The 11393-nt window shown below is 42.5% G+C and overlaps 1 long non-coding RNA gene across 5 annotated transcripts in view; it reads left to right on the top strand.

Moving 5' to 3' along the window:
- The first annotated feature begins 1726 nt into the window (after positions 1 to 1726).
- LOC110218183 (uncharacterized) overlaps positions 1727 to 11393 on the top strand; it is a 65858-nt gene continuing 56191 nt past the window's right edge. For 2 of the 5 annotated variants that reach the window (XR_002327229.2, XR_013487168.1), the window contains exon 1: positions 1732 to 2221. This is a non-coding gene — a long non-coding RNA (uncharacterized LOC110218183). Of the gene's footprint in view, positions 2222 to 11393 lie in introns of all 5 variants that reach the window. The other 3 variants (XR_013487167.1, XR_002327228.2, XR_002327227.2) reach the window with 3 other exon arrangements.

The raw sequence follows: 11393 nt of genomic DNA, 5'->3' as shown, positions 1-11393 counted from the left end.
ACTCTTCCAACCAGATTTGTACCTGAATTTGGTAAGACCAATGCCGTGTAGAAATAGATCTGGGGGGCAGCTAGGTGGCGCAGTGGATAGAGCACTGGACCTGGAGTCAGGAGGACCTGAGTTCAAATTCGGACTCAAGACATATGAGCTTTGTGACCGTGGGCAAATCACTTAACCCCAATTGCCTTGCCAAAAAAAAAAAAAGATCTGGGTCCACTCTCCACAGGGTCTGAGGTGGTATAAGGGAGAATGTGTCCTCAAAGTGGTAAAATGTTTGCACTTCTGTTCTTGCTGTATCTTTGAAGTAAATATCCTTTTTTAGTTAACTGGTTAAATACAACTAGATAGCTAGTCACTAGTGGTCACAGTGGGAAGAATGTACCAGACTGGGCACTCAAGCTGATAGCATTAGAGAAGAGGCACCCCCACCCCTCAGGGGGTTGAGGGGGAGATGTAATCAATACTTGCTACATTTTTTCAAAAACTGAATACTCTAAATAAATTAATGTAAAATCCACAAATTCATACTCTGATCTGGAAAGATAAAAAGTTCATGCTATGAATAATAAATTCACAAAGTAGTGTCTTTTTAATTTTTCTCAATTAAAAAAAAACCCAGCCCTTCAAATGAAATAGAATGAACGAGTGAATAAAAAACACCTATTAAATACTTACTATGTTCCAAGCAGGGTGCTAGGATTATAAATACAAAGGTGAAACAATTACTGCCCTCAAACAACTTATATTCTAACCTGGGAGATGACATTTCTTGAAGAGTTGGGTGACTGGGAAGGGATTTATGGTCTGGAAAGTCACAAAGGGCATAATTAATTTGTTTGGTTCCAGAGAATTGGTTCCGTTGCTTCCATGATTCCAGAGACTGTGTTAGTATGGATTTGATGACAGTTTTCACAGAAAGAGGTGAAAAGAGGGAGGAAGGGTCTATATGCAGTGGTAGGGCAAAAAGAGGAAACTGTGGTACTAGAGAGAGCTGAACACAGGAACTCAATGTCTCCCAGACTGGGGACAGCAGCAGGCAGCGGGGTGCATAATGGCCTCATGAAGAAGAGAATGTTGAAGAAAGCAAAGACCTGATTAGTAATCACTTGACTAGTCTACTAAAGAAGAACGGATATGGAAACTATCTGCCTTGGACAAATATGTTATATTTGGTCCTACCCCATCTGAACAAGAATGATAAACATGGTTGTTTTGTGATAATATGTTGAAACAAGTGTTTGAACCTGATAATTTTTATTATGCTTTGACTAAAGGTGGAAAAATATTCTCTGGATTATCAAAGTAATATAAGTTTTGTTACTATTCTAAATGTAACATTTATTATCCTGATCCTCACTGCCTGGAAGGCTAGGTATGTTAGATTTCACCCCTCCTCCAGGGCTCTCTTGTACCCTTAAGGGAGATTGGGGGGGGGAGTGTCTAAATTCTCTGCCATTGAGTTTTGCCCCCACTGATGATGTTTCTTAAAATGCCAGGATAGGTCCCCTAAACCCCAGTTCGATTCAGCTACTAACAATCAGATTAGCTTTTACGAGGAAATATTTACTCCAAAATATATAATCACAAATATGCAAACTTCTTCCCCCAACAGATAGTATTTCATCCCTTTCCCTCCCTTGCACCACCTCAGTCTTTGGAGAGGGGAAAGTTCGTAAGCTTAGCTCAGTTCCTATAGAGCACAGTCCCAAGTTCCACGGCGGAAACCCTCCTCCTTGGGCTCAAGTCCCAGGCACCCTGGTTTCTCCAACCTTCTCTGCCAGACAGCCTGGCTATCTGTAACATTCCACCTGGAAATCTGGCTCCAAGGTCACCATGACTAGAACTCTTGGGTCAAGTGGCTGTGGGAATTGCTACTTGGCACTTAAAAATGAAGACAAATGAAACAATAGAAACATCCCTGGGCCCATTTCTTGGAGTCAGGGTAAAAGAGAGGAAGAGCTGGGTTAGAATTCCTTCCTCTTTCGTAGATTCAGTTCACGACACCAGTGCTGTGGGTGAACTGTGATCTTCACCCTTTGGACAAAACCGGAAAGAGGACAAAAGAGCGAGCAGGAAAAAGTAAAAGAGTGCTTGTCTCAGTTCAGCTAGCTCTAAAGACACAGCTAAAGCCTTTCTGGCTCAGTGGGCAAAGGAAGCTGCTCTCACCTATGTGGTAGGGGACACAGAGTGTCTCCATGTCAGATGATCTGGGTATCACCAGGTAAGCCCTGTTACACTAACATGGGGTGTGTGTGTGTGTGTGTGTGTGTGTGTGTGTGTGTGTGTGTGTGTGTGTGTTTCGCGCACACGCAATGGCAGCAAATTAATAGTTCCCTCCCATTTTTAGGACCCTAGGTCACTTCTGGTAAGCCACATGTATTCTGGGGCTTGGTGCTTTGGCATGACATAGGAAACCCTAGGTAGTGGGGAAAGGTGCTATTTCACTTTAAAAAGAAAATTTCTTCTTTTTCTTCTCTCTTTCTCCTCCTTCTCCTCTTTCTCTTTCTTCTTCTCCCTCTCCCCCTCCCCTTCCTCCTTTTTCTCCTCCTTCTCCTTTTTCTTCTTCTCTTTCTCTTCCACCTGTTCCTCCTCCTCTACCTGTTCCTGTTCCTTTTCCTCTTCATTTTCTTTTCCTCCCTACTTCTTCTCCGCCCCCCCACCTTCTTTCTCTCTCTGTCTCTGGGGATGCTTCACCTTCAACAGCTTCCTCCCCATTATTTCCAGTAAGTACACACAGACTAACAAAGGCCTGTGGTTAACACTATTTATAAAGACAAAGTAAACTTTAAAACAAAGGAAGATAAACAGACTTTCCTCTCTGCCCAGAAGGAAAGGCTTTAGGTTTCCCTGAAGAACCCAAGGTGAGAAGTGAGGAAGGAGATGATGATTGTTGATATCCGGTATGTAGCAAGGAGTGCTAGTGGTGGAGGAAAGGGGGACTTTAAGAAACATAGTATCTGTCCCTAAACTCCTCCAGCCTAGCCTAAACAGCCTCACCTCCAGAGTCCTGGCCCCTTTATTCGTAGTGGCTGCTTCTACTAATGCTTCCACTTTTCTAACTGTACCTTTTCCAGCTCTACACCTCCCATTCTCTAACTACATGTGTCTTCTATGTGTCTTGTCAGGATCTAGATTCCTGTTCAAGCTTGACTTCCTGGACTCACTGAACTGTTCAACCAGAGGTGTGTCCTAGCATTCTTCATCCTGTTGGTCCCTTTCTAATTCCGTCAATTGACTTGTTCATACCTCACAAAAGGATCACCTGGCTTGGTTACAATTTTACCTAATTATTAGCCCATTTTTCTGAATTAAGTCAAGATCTTTCAAGACCCTTATGTAAACATTTCTCTTGTGTGGAAGAAATAAATAGATGTCCTATGCCTGATCTACTTTGCACATAGAAAACCTTCTCTTCCCTTTTTTGAGGAAAGCCACCTGAGCCAAAGCTAAACTTTAAGAATTACTTAAAGTAATTCTCATCAGGGCTCCGGGGCAAGAGTGTAAAGAGCCAGAAACAATGATAAAAAAAAATCTGTGTTAGTTTTCTTTGTTACCCTCTCATGTTTTTTTTTATTTTTTTGCTTTTTTGGCTAGGCAATGGTGTTAAGTGACCTGCCCAGGGTCACACAGCTAGTAAGTGTCAAGTATCTGAGGTCAATTTGAACTCAGGTCCTCCTGACTTTAAGCTACCTCCAAGGCTCCTGACAGCCACCTAGCTGCCCCAACCCTCTTGTTTAACACAGTGCCTGGCACAGGAGTGTTGCTCAACCAATGTTTGTTGACTGACTGACTGATCCCCTCCAGCCCTTTGTAGACAAGAGGCAGTTTCTGTATTAGTTACATATGAAATGGGAGTTTTCTGCTATAGAGGCAAAATATTGATCTCGATCAGTGATTGAAAAAGAATTATGAGTAGCAATATCATCAATATAACACATTTTGAGAAATAAGCATACTGATTACATTAATAATATAGTTATTTTATAAATAACAAACATGGAAATAAAGATTTTTCAATAAAAATTTGTGCTATTGTTTTCAAAAGTTAAAATGTGTTATAGAATTGTAATAAAGTATTAATTCTATTTGAATAAATTTGAGCTAGGAAAATTATTTGTTTAGATTGTTTTTGAAAAGCATAAATGGGGGGCAGCTAGGTAGCGCAGTGAATAGAGCACCAGGCCTGGAGTCAGGAGGACCTGAGTTCAAATCTGGCCTCAGACCAGACACTTGACACTTACTAGTTGTGTGACCCTGGGCAAGTCACTTAACCCCAATTGCCTCACCAAAAAGAAAAGAAAAGTATAAAAGGGGAGGAGGCATTACTTCACAAAGTTTGGAAACCAGTGCCAGAAGTCCTTCTCAAGATCCTGGGTCCATTCATTCTTATTCACTTTTCCTTTTTTCTACCAATAAAACATTTAATTAACTTTGGAAAATTTTTAAAAGATTGCATCCAAACCATGAATGCCAAATGATTTACAATTTCTTTTAAAAATGTGTCTATTAACTTTAACAAAATAATAACAAAACCCTCTTTACTCCTCTGTTCCCTCCTGGCCTCTTTTTTCTCCCGTGCTTTTTGCTTTGTGATTTTTGTTGCTGTTGTCTGTTTAGCCAGTTGGAGTTGGTATATATGTTGACATTCTGTTCCTTTCTTCAGTCTGTATCATTTCATATAAGTCAGGAAATATACTTCCCCACGAGGTTTTGCAAAGAAGGATTATCTACACTTTTTTTTTTCCTGGCCAAGTGTCCTGATTTAGTTTTCCAAATACTGGGTTACTGTAGCCCAGCTTAATGAAAAGAGCCCCAGGCCTGTAAGAAGCCCAGTCTCAGAGGCAGATCTTGCCCAGTTCTAACAGCACGGTAGAGCTCATGGATTAAGGAGACAATTCTGCCTTAAGTTCAAGGACTGCTAGGTACAGGCTGCCCTTGGCTCCCAGCTCTCCTGGCCTGCTGAATGAGGGTACGATGGGACAGACACATAGCAAAGGCAACAACGGCCCTGGGGAGCAGCTGCCAAACTGCAGAGCTGAAGGCTAAGGCCAAGAGCTTCTGTCTGCTGTTCTCCCTCCCTGGGGCCGGCAAGCTGCAGCTGCTCAGACCTTGGCTGGGTCAGGCCAACCCCTAAGGCTCAGTGAAGCCTTCAAGCAGGCCCCCTCCCCCAGGCTGCTGGCAGGACTCGATGAGCAGCATTCAAGGCCAAACCTCCAATGTACCTAAAGCTGGATGCCTGACTAGGCTGGCCAATTTAAAGTTAAGATACACAAACACACTTAAGATTTACGAAGGAAACTTCAAGGTGGACACCTCTCCCACCCTAATACCCCCCAATACGGGGAAGGGAGGACACACATGTGTACCTCGACAGTTATTTAAACAGGCTCACAGGGCAGAAAGCTGGGTCTCCAAAGATTCATAGGATCCTGGAGGTGGAAGGGACCTTTGAGATCATCTAGTTTACAGAGAAGGAGACTGAGTCTCAGGCAGAAGTGACTTCACCAAGGAGATAGAGCTGGCAAGTCACAGAAATGGAATTGCAACTCTAGGTTTCCTGACACAGTTATGGCTTTTCCCATTACTGTTAGTTTGTTTCAGTACAGTTATCCTTTCCACATCTTCGGGGTTAGGAGTGGGGCACTCCCCACACCCTACCCTCCTCGGGGGTACACCTTCCTCCCCCTCCATCCCACTCCCTGCCTTGATCTGGAAAATCCTCATAAAGTTGTTTGACCCTCCCTTCGTACCAGAGAAGTCTGAATTATTGTGGTATTAAAAGATAAAACATTTCGATATTATACAATACTGTGCAAATGTTTTATGTATTTCTGAGTTTCTAAACTTTTTTCTGTTTCGTCTGTTGGCCTTCGTGTGTCATCTATGGCTTCCGAAAAACTCCCCAGAATTTGCATTTCATTTCTTATGCCTAACCGCCATATATCGAAACCTCCATGAGGAGAATCAGGATGTGTATCTAGGAGGAGGAAGAGACTTGACAGCAGGGTGACCAGATTGGCCAAACAGGAGAAAAAAAGGAGGGGGCTGCCCTAAAATGGATTTGGGGACACTGGGCAAAAGCCTTTGGTAATGGGGTTATTGCTGCTGTAAAAAGGGAGTATCTGCAAAATCTCTCCTTTTCCCCTCCTCCCTAGCATAAAGAGGGCCATTTAAAAGGCAAAGTGAGCCCCCCCTCCCCTACTCCAGCTGGTCTCGGTCACAGTCCTGGTGACCAATAGAAAATGCAGGAGTTTGGCTGGTGCTGGACAAGAATAGAGTCATAGGATTTACAGCTCAAAGGAAACTCTGAGACCATCAAGGACAAATGCTTGTTGACTTGAATTGAATTGAACCCCTTCTATTTTTCAGACTGGTTCAGACTGAAGCTCCCTCTTTTGAAATGGAGAGACATTTAGTGGTTCAGCATTTGTGAGGCTCCCTGTGGGAGGACTTTTACCATTGGGGCCAAGCAAAACTCCAATCCACCAGGACCACTAGGAAGCGTTTCCAGGGTCTTGGGGCTATACTGCTTCTTCTCTTCTCCTTGACTCTCTGGGAAAGTACAAATAACAATTAAACCAGGAAAGTTAATGCAGTTTCCCACATAAGTCTGTTGTCAATTTTCTCCATCAACACATGCCCCTAAGTTGCCCTTTGAGAGAATTCCTGCTTACTTAGCTCCAAGAAGCCCTCCCTGAACCCTTCCCCCTCCCCACTCCTGACTCAGACCACATATAGCATTTGTCTAACATGGCAGACTAGGTTAAATCTTGGAGACATTTCTTTCATAATAAACTCTGGTTTGCCCTGTGGAAACACCAGAATTGGTCCCTGAAAGAATTCATAGCTCACCTGCAAGCACTGACAATAATAAAGGAATTAAATACTAAGTTTACTTAAGGTAGTAACAAATACAGAAAGGACTTGGGTCCTTGGCAAAGCAATTGGGAAAGCCCTATCTAGTGAGCTCTGTTCATTATCTGCCCAGTTCTGTCCCCACAAGCCCATGTACCGATTACTGATGTAATTGTAAATGGAGTTGTAGCCCCCATTACATCTCCAGAACAAGTACACATTCAGCATTTCTCCTCAGCTACAAATGGGGGTGGCAGGGCTTTAGTCACTCAATAAGAATTTATTAAGCACCTACTATGTTAGGCACTAAGCTAAGTGTTGGGAATACACAGAAAGGCAAAAGACAGTCCCTGCCCTTGATGAGCTCACAATCTAATGGGAATTCTATCTATCTATCTATCTATACATACACACACACACACATATATATTTTTGGTGAGGCAATTGGGGTTAAGTGACTTGCCCAGGGTCACACAGCTAGTAAGTGTCAAGTATCTGGTCTGAGATCAGATTTGAACTCAGGTCCTCCTGACTCCTGGGCCAGTGCTCTATCCACTGTACCACTTAGCGATCCCTCTCATAATCTAATGGGGAAACAACAAGCAAACAAATATGTACAAATGTGTTGTATGTAGGATAAATAGGAAGTAATTAGCAGTGGGAAGGCATAAGAATTAAAAGAGTTTGAGAAAGGCCTCTTGTAGAAGGTAGGATTTTAGATGGGATTTGAAGAAAGTTGAGGAAGCCAAAAGGAGGAGATGAGAAGACAGAGCTTTCCAGGCATGGGGGAGATAGCTAGTAAAAATGCCTGGAGTAGGAACTGAAAATAAAATACAACTTAATCTTTTTAAAAAAAGAAATGAGTTGTTGCTCGTTCATTCATTCATGTTTTTTTTTTAAGGCAGTTGGGGTTAAGTGACTTGCCCAGGGTCACACAGCTGGTAAGTGTCAAGTGTTTGGTCTGAGACCAGATTTGAACTCAGGTCCTTCTGACTTCAGGGCCAGTGCTTTATCCACTGAGCCACCTAGCTGCTCCTCTTTCATTTATGTTTAACCCATTTCCCAGAAAAGAAGTTCTGGATTTATTTACATGAACCAGGTTCAGTCTTGGCTGCATCTTTAACTAGTGAAATGATGCTTGTAATGTGCATTGTGAACTTTAAAGCATAAATACGTGGTGTTGTTGTTGTTGTTATTCACCAGAATTTGTCTTACTTCTAGTTCTCTATACAAAGACACATACTCACAAACACACAGAGACACAGAGGGAAAGAGCCCTCAGCTCCTATGCAAGCATTCAGGCTAACAAAATATTAAATGTAGGATTGGTTTTATTTAGCCCGACCAGAAAAATGAAAGATTGCTATCTGACCTCATAAATAATCACAAAAACTTTCCCTTTTTTCTCCAGTAAACCTTACATACCCAAGGACTTACATTATCTCCTAATCTTCTAGACCTATAGTATCATACTTGGTTTGAGGGCCTTCACTTTATGAAAGCACTCAGGATAGCTAAGTTCAAGAGTGTATCACAAGGTATATGAACTGACCATGAATCAATGAATAATCTTCAATGTGTAGTCAAGGGAGAAACCCAGGACAGGATGTCAATTCCTATTAAGTTAAGGGCAATTCGCACCTTGTCAAGGGGGACATCATCAATACACTTGTAGGGTATGCTATAGCGGGGAAACTTTTCATGTATTTCAAGGTTGGATGAGATAGATGGTCTCTGAGATCCTTTCCGACTCTCCTGTTCTGCGATGCTATGATTCCATTAGTCCAAGCTAGAATGAGGAACTCATTAATAGGGGGCAATGAGGACCCAGGACAATACCCAATGCATATTCATGTGACAAATGTTTAATTTGTATATATTGTGTGTACAGAGGTGGGGGTGGGGAGGAGAAGGGGAAATGCAAAGTTTAGATAAGATGCTTACAGAGCTCACTGTATACAAATAACTATACACAAATAACTATAATACAAAATAGAATATCATTAGAATGTAGTGGGCATGTGCGAATAGAGGTCAAAGCAAATTCTGCTTCCTCCTTTGGACAAAGGAGAAGCAAGGCGATGCATAAACAAGAGAAAGAGCTTCTTAGTCAGTGACCATGCAGAGTGGCAAAGGGCCAGGAACACATATAGGAAGGAGATAGGCTCCCAGTGCTATGCCAAGAAAGTGGCAAGAATAAAGCTTCAGTCTGCCAGTGCCATGGAAAGAGAGTGGGATGCCAGAGTAAGGGAATAGCTGAAATTTTCACTAGCTCAGTCCCCCATGCCTGGGATGGCTCCCCCCCCCCCTCTCTCTCTCTCTCTCTTCTCTGCTTCACTGATTCCATTCATGTTCCAGCTAAAATTGGGGGGAGAAGATGCTGGACCTTCTCCTTCCCCCTCAGAGGATATTGATCAAGGGAGAACTATTTGCCACTCATATACCCAGTAACTTTAGTTTTTGAACTAAAAATTGAGACATACTGTCTAACAAAGGATATTCATTCTTTTTAAATCTTTTTTTGAGAAGGCAGTTAGGGTTAAGTGACTTGCCCAGGGTCATACAGCTAGTGTCAAATGTTTGAGGCTGGACTTGAACTCAGGTCCTCCTGACTCCAGAGCCAGTGCTCTAGCCACTGCACCACCTGGCTGCCCCAAGGGTATTCCTTCTACAAAGCCTCCTTCAAAAATACTCCTATTTTCTTGAAATTGGAATGGCCAATGGTCATTTTGGTAGCTTTCTCCTCTATGGTTTGTTTAGTAGTCAGCTAGGTGTTACAATAGATAAATGTTCTGGCTCTGGAGTCAGGAATTCCTGAGGTCAAATCTGGCCTCAGATACTTACTGTGTGGCTATGGGTATCACCTTAACCTCTCTCTGCCTCAGTTTAGCCATTTGTAATATGGGGATAATAATAGCATTCATCTCCTAGGGTTAATCTTTTTTGAGGATAAAATGAGGCAATATTTGCAAAGAGCTTTGTAAACCTTAAAATGATATATAAATAATAGATGTTATAATTTATTTCATACCTGGCCACATTGGAGGCAAGGATGACTCTTCTTCCAGGATGAGTACCCGTTGCGAAAATCTTCCTCTTCAAATTATGGGTAGAACTCCTTTTACTGTTTCCTGTTTAAGATTGGAGCAGTAGTAAGCAGCAATGGGAATTATAGAAATGGTCATGTTTCCAGAGAGGGATGAGGAGAAAAAGGAAGCTGATGCAGAGAAACCAGGAGTAGAAAGTAAATTATTTGACGATGTGTGGAGAAGCTATAGGATCTGTGAGAAAGGAATACATCAGCTGACTAGAAGCAGATAAGTTAGAAAAAGCTTGAAAGACAGGTTTAACTATGTGGAGAGGACAGGAGGCTATGAGCCCGGGAAAGAGAGTTCAGGGAGAGTTTAAGTGAAAGGGAGAGAAATGGGGCATTATTGCTCAGGATGCCAAGGGTGCCTGCACCATAGGGTGGCCTGAACTGGAGGCAGAGACTTAGAACTTTGGTAGTTCCTCTGACAGAGCAGGCTCTAGCTTGGACTGGGGCCAAGAACAAGGGTGGAATTAGACGAAGAACTTAAAGCAGGCCGATCAAGCCTCCTCTTGGTGCATAGGGGCTATGGAGTGTTCATAGTTTATTTTTCTGTACCTTTTCTGTGTCCTGAGATTTCCTTACACCATAGTTGATTATTGTCCTTTGTCTGCGAAGATGACCAAAATGACATCATTATGTTGGGGTCAAGGTACAGTGCGTCTGACTGTGGCTGATCAGACCAATATGAGCTCAAAGGCTCTACCACAGGTCGGCCACAAATAGTCCATGTGAGCATTTGGAGTGGAGTTGTCTCTAAATCTGCACATCTCACACCACAATAAACAATTGTGAGTCTTCCCAGTGTGGTGGACTTTCCTTTACAAGCTTGGCCTCAAGTCTTGGCATACATACTAGTTGTATGACCTTAGGCAAATTATTTAACCTCTTGGTGCCCGCAGGTAACTCCAGAATTTGAAGATTTTAGGAAATTGGGTGGGTGATAAGCATTTATTAAGTGCCTACTATGTGCCAGGCACTTTTATGTTCTTTACAAATATTACCTAATTTGATCCTCACAACAACCCTGTGAGGTGGATGCTATTATTATCCCCATCTTACAGTTGAGGAAACTGAGGCAAATGGAGAATGACTTGCCCAAGGTCATACTGCTAGTAAGTGTCTGGAGCCAGATTTGAACTCAGGTCCTGACTACAGGACTAAGACTCTCTTCACTTAACCATCTAGCTGAGCTGCCTCCTTGGTAGAAGGCGTTTCCACACCAAGAAATCACAAATTCTAGTAAAGAACTAGACAGCCTGAAAACCCACTCTGAAGGGATTTAAGGGAGAAAAAAGACATAAGACTGTGCTCCTCACAGTTTATTATGGGAAAGAGGAGAAACCCCTGATACTTGAATTGGTGGTGGCAGCAGAGCACTGAAGAGCCTTCTAGTTAGGGGTGCTCTGGGCTTGTTTCATCATAAGCTCATTCTATTTTCTTTCCCTTG

The sequence above is a fragment of the Phascolarctos cinereus genome, unplaced genomic scaffold (assembly GCF_003287225.1).
Source record: "Phascolarctos cinereus isolate Bilbo 61053 unplaced genomic scaffold, phaCin_HiC Scaffold_5;HRSCAF=322, whole genome shotgun sequence".
NCBI classification, from domain to species: Eukaryota; Metazoa; Chordata; class Mammalia; order Diprotodontia; family Phascolarctidae; genus Phascolarctos; species Phascolarctos cinereus.
Note: the sequence above shows the minus strand (reverse complement) of the source record. Positions and strands in the feature narration are given on the sequence as shown.